Below are 20,190 nucleotides of genomic sequence, written 5' to 3'. Positions count from 1 at the left end.
AGTCCGCAGCAATATGACCGTGTAGTGCTTAAGAAAAACTACGGGTATTCAAGAGACGACAAGGTGCGCTTGTTACAAAAACTGGTGTTCGAGCATTTCAAGGGTGCTCGATGCAGTTTACGGGATGTTCATGACAGTGACCGGCTACGTTATGCACATCAAATTGCGAGCGACATGGAATACAGTGATTTCAAGGGAAGCAGTGGATCATTGTATAACTTCAAGCAGTATTACAGAAATTGAAGGCGTAAGATAAAAAAATTTAAACAAAGCGTCAACTTGATAATGCACTGCAAACTGCGGAATCGTCCCAAAAATTTGTAGATGAGATAAACAAACTTATTCCTCCGTTCAGAAAGAAATTTGTGTTCAGCTGCGACCAGTCGACATTTGAAGAGAAAATGCCTATCAAAGGATCCATGGAAATTAGATGTACAAAGACAGTTGTATTAAGATCAACTAACATCTACGCCTTAACGCATTCGTATACAGTTTTGCTGAGTGTTAATACACATGGTAAATTGGCTTAACTTATTTATTTCGCAAAGGAGTCAGAGGTGCTCTGCATCTTCGATTCTTTGTCATGCACATCATCTTGCAAGGGCAGTAGGGAATATCTACGTCACAGCAAGCAAGAGGGGCAAATGGGCGTAAGAGAACAACTACTACTGTATGAGCACTGCTTTTGGCCAACAGCTGATCAAAACAAATTGCTTTTGCTTGATACCTGGTTTGTGTATAAAAATTATACTCCTTTAGAGCAAACTATTCCTTCTGATAAGTGTGTGACATTTCAGTTCTTAATACCTGGAGCCACTGAACAAAATCAGTCTCAGGTATGCTTGTTTCTTCTGGGCATATAAAACACTATCCCACTATCTGCAGTTACGCCTCAAAGGGTAGCCAGTTTCACGATAAGTTCCACGACAGACTTTCACATTCGGTTGCATGCCATCACATTCCATCAGTTATCATCACCCCATAATATCAATATAATTTATGTATATTGTTTAAGGGTGTATACCTAGATGAACTTTAAGTACATTTTGCAACTGCCAAGGAGTTCCCCTTAGATCTTGATGATGCGAACTTTTGCGATTACTATGGTGCACCATTTTCCATTCGATGTTGATGTTGCAGGTTAATGGTTTGTTTTGAACATTCTTTTTCCTGTCTACGATGTACTTTTTGTGAACTGCAATATATACGTTGCATAGAACTTTGGTCCTTGCGCTTCCCAGACACTCAATTTCTATCGCCCTGCTGATGCACATGATGAGGCATTAGCAGCTAATATTTTTCTGTGATAATCGCGAACACAACACATTCAAATGAGCCTTACTGAAGACTGAACTTGCGAGCACACACGCAAGGGGTTCCTTGTTAGAACCAAGGACAGTTCAAATGGCTCTGAGCACTATGGGACTTAACATCTATGGTCATCAGTCCCCTAGAACTTAGAACTACTTAAACCTAACTAACCTAAGGACAGCACACAACACCCAGCCATCACGAGGCAGAGAAAATCCCTGACCCCGCCGGGAATCGAACCCGGGAACCCGGGCGTGGGAAGCGAGAACGCTACCGCACGACCACGAGATGCGGGCACCAAGGACAGTATTCCGTTAGATAAACATTTTTAAGCCCTGCAGACGAAGTTAAGTACCCGTAACTGTCTCTTCCAGCTTGGCTACACGTAAATATCGGAACTAAAACTGTCTGAATCTTTGCCACGAAACTGTATGTCTTGGTATTTGTGGTATAATGTACCTCATATCTACTGCCTAAGACCGCAGACACAACTCAACACGTGCTAGCAAACATTACTCATTCTTATGAGGCATAATAGGACCTTCTGACGATCAACCATCATTCAAACGCAATTTCGTAATGAGAAACCGAATGTGAAATGCTTCTTTATATAGAGAACTAGCAACCTGTCCCTGCTTCGCACAGGTTGCACCAAGAGTCTACGGCTGCTGATGTAGAGGTATTAAATTATGTACACCAATATTCCTCATAAATCATGCTACCCCATACTAAAAAATTTGTCAAAATCCCTACTCTGGTTCCTGAATTAGCTTTCACATGCAGACAGAAACTTCAGTTTATAAGCCTTCAGAAACTTCAATTTATAAGCCTTCACATACAGATACAAACACTCTGGGGGACTTTAATTTATAATATGTATAGGTATATACAGGGTGTTACAAAAAAGTACGGCCAAACTTTCAGGAAACATTCCTCACACACAAAGAAAGAAAATATGTTATGTGGACATGTGTCCGGAAGCGCTTACTTTCCATGTTAGAACTCATTTTGTTACTTCTCTTCAAATCACATTATTCATGGAATGGAAACACACAGCAACAGAACGTACCAGCGTGACTTCAAACACTTTGTTACAGGAAATGTTCAAAATGTCCTCCGTTAGCGAGGATACATGCATCCACCCTCCGTCGCATGGAATCCCTGATGCGCTGATGTAGCCCTGAAGAATGGCGTATTGTATCACAGCCGTCCACAATACGAGCACGAAGAGTCTCTACATTTGGTACCGGTGTTGCGTAGACAAGAGCTTTCAAATGCCCCCATAAATGAAAGTCAAGAGGGTTGAGGTCAGGAGAGCGTGGAGGCCATGGAATTGGTCCGCCTCTACCAATCCGTCGGTCACCGAATCTGTTGTGGAGAAGCGTACGAAGACTTCGACTGAAATGTGCAGGAGCTCCATCATGCGTGAACCACATGTTGTGTCGTACTTGTAAAGGCACATGTTCTAGCAGCACAGGTAGAGTATCCCGTATGAAATCATGATAACGTACTCCATTGAGCGTAGGTGGAAGAACATGGGGCCCAATCAAGACATCACCAACAATGCCTGCCCAAACGTTCACAGAAAATCTGTGTTGATGACGTGATTGCACAATTGCGTGCGGATTCTCGTCAGCCCACACATGTTGATTGTGAAAATTTACTATTTGACCACGTTGGAATGAGGCTTCATCCGTAAAGAGAGCATTTGCACTGAAATGAGGATTGGCACATTGTTGGATGAACCATTCGCGGAAGTGTACCCGTGGAGGCAATCAGCTGCTGATAGTGCCTGCACACGCTGTACATGGTACGGAAACAACTGGTTCTCCCGTAGCACTCTCCATACAGTGACGTGGCCAACGTTACCTTGTACAGCAGCAACTTCTCTGACGCTGACATTAGGGTTATCTCAACTGCACGAAGAATTGCCTCGTCCATTGCAGGTGTCCTCGTCGTTCTAGGTCTTCCCCGGTCGCGAATCATAGGCTGGAATGTTCTGTGCTCCCTAAGACGCCGATCAATTGCTTCGAACGTCTTCCTGTCGGTATACCTTCGTTCTGGAAATCTGTCTAGATACAAACGTACCGCGCCACGGCTATTGCCCCGTGCTAATCCATACATCAAATAGGCATCTGCCAACTCCGCATTTGTAAACATTGCACTGACTGCAAAACCACGTTCGTGATGAACACTAACCTGTTGATGCTACGTACTGATGTGCTTGATGCTATTAGTGTAGAGCAATGAGTCGCATGTCAAAACAAGCACCGAAGTCAACATTATCTTCCTTCAATTGGGCCAACTGTCGGTGAATCGAAGAAGTACAGTACACACTGACGAAACTAAAATGAGCTCTAACATGGAAATTAAGCGTTTCCGGACACATGTCCACATAACATCTTTTCTTTCTTTGTGTGTGAGGAATGTTTCCTGAAAGTTTGGCCGTACCTTTTTGTAACACCCTGTATAGACGTAAATGGTGCAAATGGTACCTACGTTGGACGGTAGCCCTGAAATACTTGTCATTTGAGTATCGATGCCAATTTGAGGTTTATTGCTAGCCGTCCCTCTGGTGTTGTAATTTTAATGACCATAAGTATACACCAGTACAAGAATCGGCTGGCAGCTCCACACATGACGCCATACTGCTTCCTTTTCTCCCTCTGCACAGAATTCCTTCCCAATGTCGCGGCAGGCGGCACGCACCTTCATTCCTTCCGATACAAAGCGGAGGGGGCGGAAAAACACAAACGATCGCGTATGAGATGCAAAGTAGCGCTGTGGCTGTGGGTGACGGCTGCGGCCGCCGCCTTTTGATGTCCGCTATTACACATTCAAATAACGTCGCCACCGCGCCGGCCTTCCTGCCGTGTTCCCATATCCCGCGGGAGCGCCGAGCCGCGCCGTCCTGACTTACTGAATTCCGCAGGGGAAGGCGCCGTGTTTACTCTCCTGTGGGATTGTACTCGCACGTCTGGCAGCGAAGTTTCTACCCGTACCGACCGTCACTCAAAACACACACACACACACACACACACACACACACACACACACACACACATACATACACGCCCGCACGCATTTACAACGTTAGAAAGAATGTAGAGGAGAAAGTCTTCTGAAATAAACTCTTCTTCGTTAGGCTTTCTTGTTCAGTGCCCTTGTTTTGGTGCATCCTAAAAGAAATCATAAGTTAACTCATCTGCACTCAGCAACTAATTGCAGTGGAACCTCGTCTATTCGAACTATCGAAAATCCGTATAATCCAGGAATTCAGCAAAAAAATTAAAATGATGTGTTTTAAATGCCATAAACAGAGTTATTAAATTTATTTCCACGCAGCACACAAGTTAGACACAAATTATCCACATTTATTTTGAAACTTTCTGTGTGCCGGACCGAGACTCGAACTCGGGACATTTCCCTTTCGTGGGCAAGTGCTCTACCAACTGAGCAACCCAAGCACGACTCACGCCCCGTCCTCACGGCTTTACTTCCGCCAGTACCTCGTCTCCTACCTTCCAAACATTTATTTTTCTGTCGTTTTGTAATGCAAGTTTGTAATGCTGAAGTTGACCAAATCACATTTATTTCTCTGTGTTTAACCCTTAACCTTACAGTACCAACGTATTCTTCATAATGCGCAGTACCAAGAGGGGGCGGATGTATTTCGTGCACACAAACAAAAAAAAAACTTTTTATGATCCAATTTTCTTTAATTTTTATTGCCATTGAGTAACAAAATGTTCTATAACGAGCTATTGATGTGCAATAAAGCGCCGGCTATAGTGGCCGAGCGTTTCTAGGCGCTTCAGTCTGGAACCGCGTGACCACTACGGTCGCAGGTTCGAATCCTGCCTCGGGCATGGATGTGTGTAATGTCCTTAGGTTAGTTAGGTTTAAGTAGTTCTAAGTTCTAGGGGACTGATCATCTCAGAAGTTAAGTCCCATAGTGCTCAGAGCCATTTATTTGTAATAAAACTCCAGTAACTGTAAATTTCTCTGAAACTGTAAATTTCTTTTATCACACTCTACTAAAACGCATTTAGTATTTTTCACTTTTCTGTCACTTAAGTTTATTTAGTCTTATTTACTTGAGCAGTGTCTCTCTACACTTGTAGTAAAAGTCCTTACGGAGTTATTAGACACTTCAAAATGGTTCAAATGGCTCTGAGCACCATGGGACTCAACATCTGTGGTCATAAGTCCCCTAGAACTTAGAACTACTTAAACCTAACTAACCTAAGGACATCACACACATCCATGCCCGAGGCAGGATTCGAACCTGCGACCGTAGCGGTCACGCGGTTCCAGACTGAAGCGCCTTTAACCGCATGGCCACACCGGACGGCTATTGGACACTTCATTACATTTCAATAATTTTACAGATTTGTAGGTTGAATACAACAGTTTACATGACATAGTGTCTGGGATCACTTATTTATCACTTTCTTTGGAAAATCCTTCACACTTGGTACATGTAACAGTTTTGTTGCTGTGTTTACTGCTTGTGTGTTTCTTACAATTGTTATATATGACTGTTGTTTGGTTCACTTTATTACGCTTCACTGCTTTTGACTGGCTTTCGCGACAATACAAATGACGTATTCCCCTTCGTCCTTCAGCTTCCTTTACAGCTAATTTCTGCTTGATTTTCCGTCCTACAACATCTCCCATGGCTGAAACCACTCACTTCAGGAATCCTCTACTATTTGTAGCCCTTTCTTTTGTGTATGGTTTCGTGAAAGGTAGTTTCAATTCTTGAAGAAAATGCCGTCGCTTATTAGGTTTTGCGTTACATCACTCCGGAAGGTCGAGCGGAAACAAAGTATAACCATTTAACGCTGCTATGTCCACAAGAGTATAGAAAATAGTTAGGGGCGACCTTCTTGTGACCCTCTTAGTTGACAATTTCGTCACCATTTGATCGATTGTGTTAACACCACCTTTACATCCCATTGTAACATGAATTTATGACTGTTTTCTTCTTAGTGTCAGCAGGTGAACAAACTGCAGTGTAATAGTGCTCAGTCGACAGCATCAGAAGGGTCAAGGGCTTTTTGGGTTTTTCACGGGGGATATGAGAAACAATATTGTGATTGGGATACTTCCAATACTAGAATCACTGAAAGCAAATGTACTGGAATATAATTGCCTTCTTGAAATATCTTCCAATTCCTTAAGTATGTGCTTCCTATTAGATTGTAATATTCCCACGAGAGGTACCTTGTGATTCTTCTGCGCATCTTCGAACAAATCAACTGACGTGTAATACGTAATATCTTTCTGTGGTGAAATTGTGTCCTAAATTACGTATAGGAACAACTAGGCGTTTCACTACAGCTTCAGCTGAATTTGATTGTTGTGGACTATCATTTATCTCACCTGCATACGGCTCCATGCAAGAAGATATCTGGTTTTAGAGTCTGTGAGCATTCGCATATCTTACGTCCCACATTTTTCCTTCATGAAGACCTTAAAGGGACACTTGCCTCGGAGCAGTGACAGCATTGCATCAGTAACAATGTGTATCCCGCTAGAGTAATCTCTTGGCGGTAACTGAATTATTTTATCAAAAACTTTTCGTACTGCAGCAAACTTGTCATATTCCCTGCGCTCATTTCGCATCTCTGTCATCAGATCTTACTATTTTAGTACGCTGACAGAATCTAGTTCTAGTCATTGCAGTAGTATAAACAAACCTTTCTGAATTGTTGCACCATAAATCGGGAGTAAGTGACTTACTATCGCCCTCTTTCCCCATAATAATAAGTCATTTTATGTATACCATGAATTCAAGTCCATCTGAGATAAATTCTGTCTCAATCGTTCTTCACTGGTATACTTTACCTTCATTTCTTATGCCTTCTCGCTGTTTCACTACGTTTTGTACTACTTATCTTCAGATATGAGGGGATTTGGACGCAAAAACTTTTCCAGTGGTCGTAAAATACGTCCCACTGACATCACCAGTTGCGTCATCATCCGCTGCAGGTGCTCAGAGTTCGTCTTCAGATTCTGCTTGTACACCATCACTGACCACGTCCTCGCGTGCAGCACATTCCTCTTCAGTTCCACTCACCACTTCATAACTATCAACAGACTCAATTTTAGAATCTGTAGATTCTTCTGAACTGTCTAATGCTTCTCTCTCAGTAAGAGAGCAACAGTACATTTTCAATCACAGGTGTGTTTAACACTTGTCAAAAGGGGACTGAATGAGAAGGAAGAAGAAACAATCAGAACCAGAGAGAAATCAACCGTTGTCGAGATAATTGTTGCTACCCACTCAGTGGGATTCAATGCCCAGATGCTCCACAGTGCCGAAATGCTATAATTTAAGAAATAAAACAAACGTTGTCCAGTCACATCTACTACTAAGGAGGTAGACTTTGACGAACGCCATTATACCTAAAAAATGGATTAAGTTTAGCTGAAAAAATCTGGTAGAGGAAATAATAAAAACAAATATTTTCATCAGAATTTTACAATATGAAATACTAACCTAAATTACAATATTTACAAAATATGGGCACAAAGTACCACCCCTCCCCTCGGTACTGTGAGGGTTAACGTTAAATTAATTTTATGCTCAGGAGAACAGAAAGACGGTAACATACAATACGTACAAGAGCCAAGAGGGAACATTAAGAGTGGCAGACCAAGAACTTAGTGCTCGGATTGAAAAGGGTGTAAGATAGGGATATAGTCTTTCGCCCCTACTGTTCAGTCCACACATAGAAGAAGCAATGACGGAAATAAAAGAAGGGTTCAAGAGTGGGTCAAATGGCTCAAATGGCTCTGAGCACTATGGGACTTAACATCTGTGGTCATCAGTCCCCTAGAACTTAGAACTACTTAAACCTAACTAACCTAAGGACATCACAGACATCCATGCCCGAGGCAGGATTCGAACCTGCGACCGTAGAGGTCGATCGGTTCCAGACTGTGGCGCCTAGATCCGCACGGCCTCTCTGGCCGGCTTCAAGAGTGGAATTAAATTTCAAGGTGTATGGATATCAATGACAAGATTCGCTGGTGATATTCCTATTCTCTGTGAAAGTGAGGAAGAATTACAAGATGTGTTGAATGGAATGAACATTGTAATGAGTACAGAATATAGACAGAGCATATCGAAGAAAGGCGAAAGTAGAGAGAACTAGCAGACATGAGAAAATCGAGAAACTTAACATCAGGATTGGTGATAAAGAAGTGGATGAAGTTAAGGAATTCTGCTACCTAGACAGCAAAATAACCTATGACGGACGGAGCAAGGAGGACATAAAAAACAGACTAGCACCGGCAAAAATGGCTTTCCAGGGTAAGAGAAGTCTGCTAGTAACAGACACAGGCCTTAATTTGAAGGAGAAAGTGCTGAGACTGTCCGTTTAGAGTACACAGCACTGCATGTTAGTAAAACGTGGACTTTGGGAAAACCAGAAAAGAAGATAATCGATGTATTTGAGATGCTGTGTTTCAGAAGAATGTTGAAAATGAGGTGGACTGATAAGCTAAGGAATGCGGAAAGGAATACATGAAAAACACTAAAACACTGACAAGGGAAGTGACAGAATGGTAGAACATCTATTAAGACATCCCAGCATTAGAGGAAGCTGTTGAGGGTAAAAAGTGCAGAGGAAAACTGAGATTGGAGCACATCCAACAAAGTTGCAAGTGCTACTCTGAGATGAAGAGATTGGCACAGGAGAGGAATTCGTGGAGGGGTGGGCCCCATAAAACCAGTCAGAAGACCGATGCCATTCGTGTGCTGCATAACCACTGTGTACGTATTTCTGTAAGTTACAAGTGAGTCAAAACACATAGATAATTTATTTTGTGGTCCAGTAAAAATGTCCGTCAAAGTAAATGTTCCAGGCGGACATTTCACGTAACCTGTATCCTATCTCGAGCCTATCGCGGAACCTTCACTATCACCCTTTTTTACTGAACTATTGTTTAGCGAAGGGCAGTTCATCTGTCATCCAAACTAACATGTTTTTTGACGAAAACATGCAAGCTATCTAATGTCGAATTGTCAAAATTCGAAACTTTTTCAGTACAGAGCTTAATACACTCAAACAGTCAATAAGTATCTTTTGAGTCAAATTCGTATGCTGGTTATGTTCACCACGATCATGTAGGTGCTTCACCAGCAATAGTCGGCGGAAGCTGTTTCCTCCTGGAGTACCAAATAAACGATAATTTTGTTTAGGTGTGTCGTTGCCTCTGTGTCTGTCATTATGTCATCATGACATCACTCCTGACTCTCCTTGAGGCTCACCTTCTTGCTGCTCAGGAAGGTCGTTGTAGTTGGATTTGTAGTGCGTCTCGTTTTCATGATGTATAATCTCTCCTTGGTTGTCTCTCCGCCATGATTATACACTTTCAGTTAGTAAGCAGATATTTTGGTTGTCATAGTTCCGCTTGTACCACAGCTCCTCATTCCTTATTATATTACAGACGTTCCTATCCCGGTCTGTAACAGCTTCTCTCGTGGCACTCTACCAGACGATGTGATCTGAGTTATCGATTACTCCACGTTCACAACTGTCTGTGGCGCGATGGCGCATTTTCACTAACTACCTGGAATATGAATCACGCCCCAACAGGTTGTGTGTTGCTTCCTTGGTCGACAAGAGCTACATCATTATTCATCATTCTTTTATGTTACAAAAGAGCTGATAGGTTCTCGTACCTGTTTCTGTCCTGTCCCAGATTTGTTGCTATTCTTTATCATTACCTGCCTTTATTTCCTTTCTCTATGTGCCTCTTGCCCTCAGTTTCTGTCTTACCTTATCGATTTCGCCTATTTTGAGCCAACACTGTGCATCTCTCTTTCTTACGACTAGTAAAAGTGATTTCAGGTGTGCCGCAGGGGAGTGTCAAAGGACCGTTGCTATTCACAATATACATTAATGACCTTGTGGATGACATCGCAAGTTCACTGAGGCTTTTTGCAGATGATGCTGTGGTGTATCGAGAGGTTGTAACAATGGAAAATTGTACTGAAATGCAGGAGGATCTGCAGCGAATTGACGCATGGTGCAGGGAATGGCAATTTAATCTCAATGTAGACAAGTGTAATGTGCTGCGAATACATAGAAAGATAGGTCCCTTATCATTTACCTACAAAATAGCAGGTCAGCAACTGAAAGCAGTTAATTTCATAAATTATCTCGGAGTACGCATTAGAAGGGATTTAAAATGGAATAATCATATAAAGCTGATCGTCGGTAAAGCAGATGCCAGACTGAGATTCATTGGAAGAGTCCTAAGGAAATACAATTCGAAAACAAAGGAAGTAGGTTACAGTACACTTGTTCGCTCACTGCTTGAATACTGCTCAGCACTGTGGGATCCGTAGCAGATGGGGTTGATAGAAGAGATAGAGAAGATCCAACGGAGAGCAGCGCGCTTCGTTACGGGATCATTAAGTAATCGCGAAAGCGTTACGGAGATGATAGATAAACTCAAGTGGAAGACTCTGCAGGAGAGACGCTCAGTAGCTCGGTACGGGCTTTTGTTGAAGTTAAGAGAACATACCTTCACCGAGGAGTCAAGCAGTATATTGCTCCCTCCTACGTATATCTCGCGAAGAGACCATGAGGATAATATCAGAGAGATTAGAGCCCACACAGAAGCATACCGACAATCCTTCTTTCCACGAACAATACGAGACTGGAATAGAAGGGAGAACCGATAGAGGTACTAAGGGTACCCTCCGCCACATACCGTCAGGTGGCTTGTGGAGTATGGATGTAGATGTAGATGTAGGTCCAGAGGTATTGATTCTAGTACCACCAGGAATGTGTCAATCTGTGTTGGTCTACACACATCAATCAGGCGCAGAAGCACACTTCCCTGTCCTCGTCGTATAGCCTGTGTGGTCGTTACCTTTCTGGTAGTGTGAGCCCATATACTCGACATGTAACCCACAGTAGCAATTAAGATTGCATTGTGGTACATTCTTCTACACTTAGACGCAGCTGAAAGCTTCTGTGGCCAATTGAACCTTTTTATTAGATTTTAATGCCTCACTTGCAAAAAATTGGCACGTGTGCGTGAAAGTTTTGATTTTCGTCGATGTTTACACTTGGGCATTTCGTTTGTTATTCACAAGTTGGTCATTTATTCATTGTGAGGTTTCTCGATCTTGATAACATTTCTTTTAATAACAAAACATATAAACTGTTTTATGTGCTGATATCGGTAATTTATTTTCTACGCCCCAATTTCTACTGTTTCAATAACGTCCCTACCATTTTCCTCTAATTTAGCTCCTGGGTATGGCAGGGCTACTTTTCTTTCGAATCTCTGATCGATCGCAAAATGAAATCCACAATGAGCATTTGCTGAAGCTTTTCTCAGATGTGCTGCATAGTGCGCAGTGCTCTAGCATGCCCGTCTACCGCGTCACGTCGAATATTTCAGTTTTGTGCGCACATTATGCACATAAAGACGATAAGGAAAAGTGTCTACCACCAAGTGTGCAGCCCAGCTGAGTGGTTTCGCCTGATTTTATGCAACCCACATAACGCATAGTGTAGAGGCAACGAAGACGCTCCTGCAGCGTTTTCGATGGAGAATGTTCGGTCACTCGAATTACATCCCGGACTTGGCTCCCTCTGATTTTCATCCCTTGCTCACACGAACCGCTGACTATGAGAACACCATTTTGACATAGATAATGAGCTGCAGATCAGCGTAGCTTATTTCTGGAAAACACATGTGGCTTCACTTCTCCGACAAGGCATTAGAAAGTTGGTAAATGTAAACTTCGTGTGACTAGGGCCTCCCGTCGGATTGACCGTTCGCCGGGTGCAAGTCTTTCGATTTGACGCCACTTCGGCGACTTGCGTGTCGATGGGGATGAAATGATGATGATGATTAGGGTAACTCAACACCAAGTCCCTGAGCAGAGAAAATCTCCGACCCATCCGGGACTCGAACCCGGGCCCTTAGGATTGACAGTCTGTCGCGTTGACCACTCAGTTACCGGGGGCGGACAGAAGGTTGGCACCACGCTACGACAAATGTCTAAGTCGGACAGGCAGCTACCTAGAGAAGCAGCTGTGAAGACGTAGCTAAGTGTTGCAAATAAAACATTTTTGATTTTCACAGCAGTTTCCATATTGCGTGAGCGAGGTGGTGCAGTGTATAGCTCACTGGACTCGCATTCGGGAGGACGACAGTTCAATCCCACGTCCGGTCATACTGATTTGTGTTTTCCGTGATTTCCCTAAATCGCTCTAGACAAATGACGGAATGGTTCCTTTGAAAGGGCACGGCTGACTTCCTTGCCCGTCCCTCCCCAATCCGATGAGACCAATGACCCCACTGTCTAGTCTCTTCCCCCAAACAACCCAAGATTCCATTTCGCGACCAGTGGGAGGTTGGCAAAAAGTAGCCATCATATAATTAACAGGTTGTGTGCATAGGTGATGTAACATCTAGTGCTAGATATATTGTGAGGCTGGTTCAGTATTAGCTCCACGCGAGCATTCTAGAAAACAGGAACACAAGCGGAAACCTGTGCTGGGCCTTCGGTAATGCTTTTCACAATTTTCTTTCCGAGTAGTTCCAATTGGAGCAGCCTACCTGCGTAATAATCTTGTAGGGTGTTGCGCGCGCGCGTGCACACACACACACACACACACACACACACACACACACACACACACACACACACACACACACCCGGGACAGTCTTTCAGCTTCGGTCTTTTGAACAGGACAGCCCATCATAAATTGCCGAATGTCCCAGAAATATCGCTCATTATGCTTCTAACGTGCTTGCTGTCTGACGTTCACAATATCCAGTGCGTGATTTGCCAAATCCTAATTGGATTTCCCATTCCTGAATCCAAGCTACAAGGGGATAATGTCAATTACCAGTTTCTGATGCTTTAGCGCAAAAGCTTATCTTGCACTTTGGCTAGAGCATTTACAAAGACAACCACGCTGTATTACATTACGATGCCTGTCTTAGTTCGTGGTAAAACGACGGTTTGTTGTCGAAGAGATGCCGCTTCTTCTTACAATGTGGCTACATGGCGATCGGATTACAGTAATTTTTTATATTCATGGTACGTAAATTTCAGAGACACAAAAAGTTGAATGCAACTCTCAAAAATTTGCGAAAAAATCGACTTCGAAGTTTTCCGAGCATGTTTAATTCTCTGAAACTGCGATAATTTTTTGATGGGGAACACGGTTCTGTAATAGAAAGCTTGTCTGTCATGCTGTTGGACCGTGTTCGATTCGCGGCTGACACAAATTTTTTTAAACCGAAGTGCATGCTCTAGGAGAATTTACGTTACAATAAAAAACATTAGGCAGCGTTTGAGACTGGTTATCAATGGTTCTAGTCCTGTAACGATGATTTTTTAGTGTTTTCTTTTCCTTCAGTTACAGTACCTACATCTTTTAAATATAAAAGTCACCAAACACCCTAATTAGCACACGTCATTTTTTATCCAAAATGGATATATTTTTGTTTTTAATTACCTATTTCATGCCGAATTCCAATTTTCACTGCAAATATAAATTCTTAATTACCTATTTCTATAAAAGATTGTTAATAAAGACCGTTTAATTTAAAAAAATACTAATTCAATTTTAGGGGCAAAAATGAAAAACCAAATACTCTACATTTAGACTACGTCCATTTTTATATCAAAAAATGGCTCTGAGCACTATGGGACTTAACATCTACGGTCATCAGTCCCCTAGAACTTAGAACTACTTAAACCTAACTAACCTAAGGACATCACACAACACCCAGTCATCACGAGGCAGAGAAAATCCCTGACCCCGCCGGGAATCGAACCCGGGAACCCGGGCGCGGGAAGCGGGAACGCTACCGCACGACCACGAGCTGCGGACTCCATCTTTATACCATAGAATATGTCGTCTCTGATGAGCCAGTGTGATAGTATGGAAAACATTAATTTTCATAGCATTGAGTACACCCTACAAATGCTGCTTTTTTATCCCCTGTTCCTTAAACTCATTTTCATAAAAATGATTGTTAGGTATGTGTTATTTATAATGTGTTTGATGGATTTCATATTTATATGACTTAGCTACTCTAATAGAAGTCCGCAGCTAGTGCTCTTGTGGTAGCGTTCTCGCTTCCCCCGCACGGGGTCCTGGGTTCGATTCCCGGCGGGGTCAGGGACTTTCCCTGAGATGACTGGGTGTTGTTGTGTCGTCCTCATCATCATAATTCATCCCCCATTACGGCCGGAGGAAGGCAATGGCAAACCACCTCCGCTAGGACCTTGCCTAGTCGGCGGTGCGGATCTCCCGCATCGTTCCCTACGCTCCTCGGACTACGGGACCTCATCATCACTCTAATGGAACGGAAAAAGACGAAAAAGGTAATGACCGACTCGACTCGAATCCTACAGAATTTTATTTATGTATTTTATACTTCCCCAAAGTTTGTGCTTTGTTTTAAACATTGTGTCAACCGGGAATGAAACCCGGGCTGACTGCATGGAACCACAGATCCAAATGGATGTACGAAAATAATGGGACTTCTAGACCTCGGAAAACTTCTTAGCCGGCCGGTGGGGCCGAGCGGTTCTAGACGCTTCAGTTTGGAACCGCGCGACCACTCCGCTCGCAGGTTCGAATCCTGCCTCGAGCATGGATGTGTGTGATGACCCTAGATTAGTTAGGTTTAAGTAGTTCTAAGTTCTAGAGGACTGATGACCTCAGATGTTAAGTCCCATAGTGCTCAGAGCCATTTGAACCAAAACTTCTTAGTCGCCTTTCTCGCGAATTTTTGAGAGCTGCATAGACCTGCTTTGGAGGATTGATATTTGAGCTCTGAACTTCGAATATCAAAAATTAAAAAAGTGCGCCTGGCGTGTAGTCTACTTGTTACACCGTTATTATCAGCCTCGGCTACATCCGCGTCGGTGTTCTGGGTTTTCCAGTACTAGGAATGCGAGCTGGGTGGCACATCGGATGTTATTCGTCAGTTCTAACATTTAAAAGATTTTTATACACCAGTGAATAAAATAAGTTTCTCCCGACCTGCCGCGCTTCTCCCTTCACTTTGAAATATTTTAACATACATTATATTCCCTATAGAATATTAAATTAATATTTTATGTTCGAGGGAAAGAATGAAAAAAATGTATGTAACTGTAACGTTAGAGTCTTTGGGTGATACGTTCAAAAAGCTGAAATTGAACGCCCACGTTAGAAAGAAACCTTTGCGGCAATTCAACTGCTGCAGAGTTTGGCCTCGATTTCCGCAGCGCTGCCTGGCGGGCGTTCAGACGCCGGTGAGTGGGTATCGCTGCTCGGCGCTCCGCATCTCTGGTGGAATGACATGTGGCCGCCGTGGCCACGACGTGTGCTCCAGTAGAGCGGATATTGATCGCAGCCTGCCGCAGGCGCGACAAACATCTCGGCCAGGTATCTGAGTCCTGCTTTCCTTCGCTGTCTGCTCCAGTGGAGGTAGAAGCAGCGCCAGCAAACATGGTACATCCTGCCTCCACAAGGACGCCCAGTGCACTCACGGAAAGAAAGTGATGAGCAGAATCGAAAACTTGAAGGAATGAGAACCAAACAGTAATTGGATACGCTTCTGATGAACGAGTACCTTTATCAGCAGAGTGTGCACAAAATAACTTGACCCCTGTCTGTGCAGATGGCACCGTAGGGTAGAGAACAACGGTAATTGGGGGGTGAGGGGGGGATTGGGGTTGTTTGGGGAATGAGACCAGATAGCGAGGTCATCGGTCTCATCGGATTGGGATAGGACGGGGAAGGAAGTCGACCGTGCCCTTTGAAAGGAACCATCCCGGCATTTGCCTGGAGCGATTTAGGGAAATCACGGAAAACCTGAATCAGGATGGCCGGACGCAGGATTGAACCGTCGTCCTCCCGAATGCAAGTCAAGTGTGGGGGGGGGGGGGGGGGGGGGCGGCGTTGCGAATGATCACAACGCTGTAGGCGAGGTACAGTCCTTGAAACATATCTTTCACATGGAAAGCGACATGTGGTGTAGCTCTATCTGGCATAAAAGTAGTACAGTGAAATCACGTGATGCACAAGGAAGTCTTTATAATGTACAGATGTTGCTGTACATCTAACAAGCCTATGAGGCGTCAATTCCTCGAAAAAAAAATGGGTCGAAAATAAAGGAGCCTGTGAAATCGCTCCAAAAAGTCACGTAAGGTGAGTGCTGTGGATATTCCTGCACAACTTACGGTGGAGTAGAATTTGTGATAGTTCTGTGCATTTACGGCACCGTGTAGAGTAACATGTACCTCGTCCAGCCAAAGAACATTCCCCAGCTACGTGTCATCCATTGGCATGCGTCCCAGAAAACGAAGGACGAAGTCACGGCGTTGTAGCCTAGCTTGGCGCTTCATTTGGTGCACACGCTGAATGTTGTAGGAATACCATTGTAAAATGCGCCTCATAATCTTTTGAATTGTTGACCAGGGGAAACACCGTTCCCGTCGCATACCTCACCTAGTGGCTGCAGAATTCGATTCGAGGCATGTTCTACACGTCAGCTACAGCTGCAGCAATTTCATCATCAACTGCCATGGCAATGAGCTACCTCCCTCTCGCTGCTGGACCCTCCCAGTTCACCTGTTTCGTCGGATTTTTTGACCGTATTCCTTAACATATTTACTGACATGGAGCCTCTTCGAAGCTGTTTCTTTCAGCAGTATTCCCGCATTGCAGCGCTGCTATTTCTGCCATTCTGATAATTTCTGCCGGCGGGAGTGAACCATTAACAAAACCAACATACACTACTGGCCATTAAAATTGCTATACCAAGAAGAAATGCAGATGATAAACGGGTATTCACTGCACAATCATATTATACTAGAACTGACATGAGATTACATTTTCACGCAATTTGGGTGAATAAATCCTGAGAAATCAGTACCCAGAACAACCACCTCTGGTCGTAATAACGGCCTTGATACGCCTGGACATTGAGTCAGACAGAGCTTGGATGGCGTGTACAGGTACAGCTGCCCCTGCAGCTTCAACACGATACCATAGTTCATCAAGAGTAGTGACTTGCGTATTGTGACGACCCAGTTGCTCGGCCACCATTGACCAGACGTTTTCAGTTGGTGAGAGATCTGGAAAATGTGCTGGCCAGGGCAGTAGTCGAACATTTTCTGTATCCAGAAAGGCCTGTACAGGACCTGCAACACGCGGCCGTCCATTATCCTGCTGAAATGTAGGGTTTCGCAGGGATCGAATGAAGGGTAGAGCCACGAGTCGTAACACACCTGAAATGTAGCGTCCACTGTTCAGAGTGCCGTCGATGCGAACAAGAGATGACCGAGACGTGTAACCAATGGCACCCCATACCACCACGCCGGGTGATACGCCAGTATGGGGATGACGAATACACGCTTCCAATGTGCGTTCACCGAGATGTCGCCAAACACGGATGCCACCATCATGACGCTATAAACAGAACCTGGATTCATCCGAAAAAATGACGTTTTGCCACTCGTGCACCCAGGTTCGTCGTTGAGTACATCATCGCAGGATCTCCTGTCTGCGATGCAGCGTCAAGGGTAACCGTAGCCATGGTCTCCGAGCTGATAGTCCATGCTGCTGCAAACGTCGTCGAACCGTTCGTACAGATGGTTGTTGTCTTGCAAACGTTCCCATCTGTTGACACAGGGATCGAGACGCGGCTGCACGATCCGTTACAGCCATGCGGATAAGATGCCTGTCATCTCGACTGCTAGTGATACGAGGCCGTTGAGATGCAGCAGGGCGTTCCGTATTACCCTCCTGCACCCACCGATTCCATATTCTGCTAACAGTCACTGGATGTCGACCAACGCAAGCAGCAATGTCGCGATACGATAAACCGCAATCGCGATAGGCTACAATCCGACCTTTATCAAAGTCGTAAACGTGATGGCAGGCATTTCTCCTCCTTACACTAGACATCACAACAACTTTTCGCCAGACAACGCCGGTCAACTGCTGTTTGTGTATGAGAAATCGGTTGGAAACTTTCCTCATGTCAGCACGTTGCAGGTGTCGCCACCGGCGCGAGCCTTGTGTGAATGCTCTGAAAATGTTATCATTTGCATATCACAACATCTTCTTCCTGATGGTTAAATTTCGCGTATGTAGCACGTCATCTTCATGGTGTAGTAATTTTAATAGCCAGTAGTGTAATTAGAGTTGTGTGTCTTCGACCATAAACGGTCACATAAAATTTTTAACACACTAACTCATTTGTAATTACACGTTTGAAGCTCTTTTATTCATGACAGTATGAGTCTTCAAAGAACTGATGGTGAAGGGGTTACTGCTGATGAAGAGAACGCTTAAATGCTGAATTTCTTTTTCCTACATCGTTTCATTGGAAATTATTGCACTATGGTTCGTCATTCTGGTCGTATCGCTAACATTGGAACGGCATGTTTAAGTCTTCGCAGAATTGAGATTCACTCGTTCAATAGCTGCTCAGTTCTACGGAGATCTCATTTTGCCGGTTGTTGTTCGTTAGATGGTGGAACAGCGAGGCAATTCAAAAAAAGAAAACAGAACTCATTACAGTTACGCACGAAAGTCCACAGATACATGCGCTTACCTATATCTCTTCATCGCTGGCGTCAGTCTTTTTGGCGAATAAGGGAACACGTTATATGTTCTGTGGTGTCACCGCCAGACACCACACTTGCTAGGTGGTAGCCTTTAAATCGGCCGCGGTCCATTAGTATACGCCGGACCCGCGTGTCGCCACTGTCAGTGATTGCAGACCGAGCGCCACCACACGGCAGGTCTAGAGAGACTTTCTAGCACTCGCCCCAGTTGTACAGCCGACTTAGCCAGAGATGGATCACTGACAACTACGCTCTCATTTGCCGAGACGATAGTTAGCATAGCCTTCAGCTACGTCATTTGCTACGACCTAGCAAGGCGCCATAGCATTTGATATTATTTTATATTGTGGTTATAACATGTACCGTCAAGAGAGATGTTCTACAATTGTGGATTAAAGTTAAGTATTACACCAACTACGTACTTTATTTGCTACTATTAATTCCTTTAACTGTTCCAGACCTCACGCCAATCTGCGTGAGCTTAACGCGTGCCTTTCGGCTTCCTCTCATTGTGACCTGGCTGTCTTGCCAAGTCACAACATGTTCGTGTGCAATATAACCTTTAGAGAAGGCCCGAATGTACTGACATAAGAACGAAAGTGGGATGTACAAGCAGCGATAGTATGAAAGGTAACATGGAAAAATAAGACTTGGAAAGAGCCAGGAAGGGATGGTATGTATAAGGCGACTGACGAATGGATGCTCTCCGTCGTGTGAAACGCAGGACTTCATCGTTTAGTCAGTTTCTTTTGCTTAAGTATCACCTCCAAATCATTTTTACCAGCTTTGTGACCCAGTGACATTCTGTAGCAGCTTCCCGTAGCGAGAGAGAGAGAGAGAGAGAGCTGCCACCTTCCCACACTCCCACCCACGGCTACAGACAGGTGCTGAAGCAGAGCTGACAGACGCTGCTGAAAGCAGTCGATAGCGGAGCACTGACGCAAGCTGCAGCCGGCGTCAATGCACTGCAGGAAAGAGCCGTAAAAGCGCGCAGCCGTAGGAAGGCGAACGATTCACGGTGCGATGCTCTCTTGCTAGAAGTCTGTGTGCTATTCTGAACACATACGTCATCTGGCAGTGAGACTGGACTGTATCGTGTTGTGAAGTTCTCTCAGATTTCAGTTACTGCTGAAGCTGACCTTAGCGTCCGATACCTGCAACTATTGTTTTAATTATTTTGTTGGCTTTCTGGTTACTCTAGGCACCTACACTGTCGAGCCAAAATATTGTGAACTGTCCACTGCAGGATTGA

Source organism: Schistocerca americana, chromosome 7, assembly GCF_021461395.2.
Source record: "Schistocerca americana isolate TAMUIC-IGC-003095 chromosome 7, iqSchAmer2.1, whole genome shotgun sequence".
Lineage (NCBI taxonomy): Eukaryota > Metazoa > Arthropoda > Insecta > Orthoptera > Acrididae > Schistocerca > Schistocerca americana.
Note: the sequence above shows the minus strand (reverse complement) of the source record.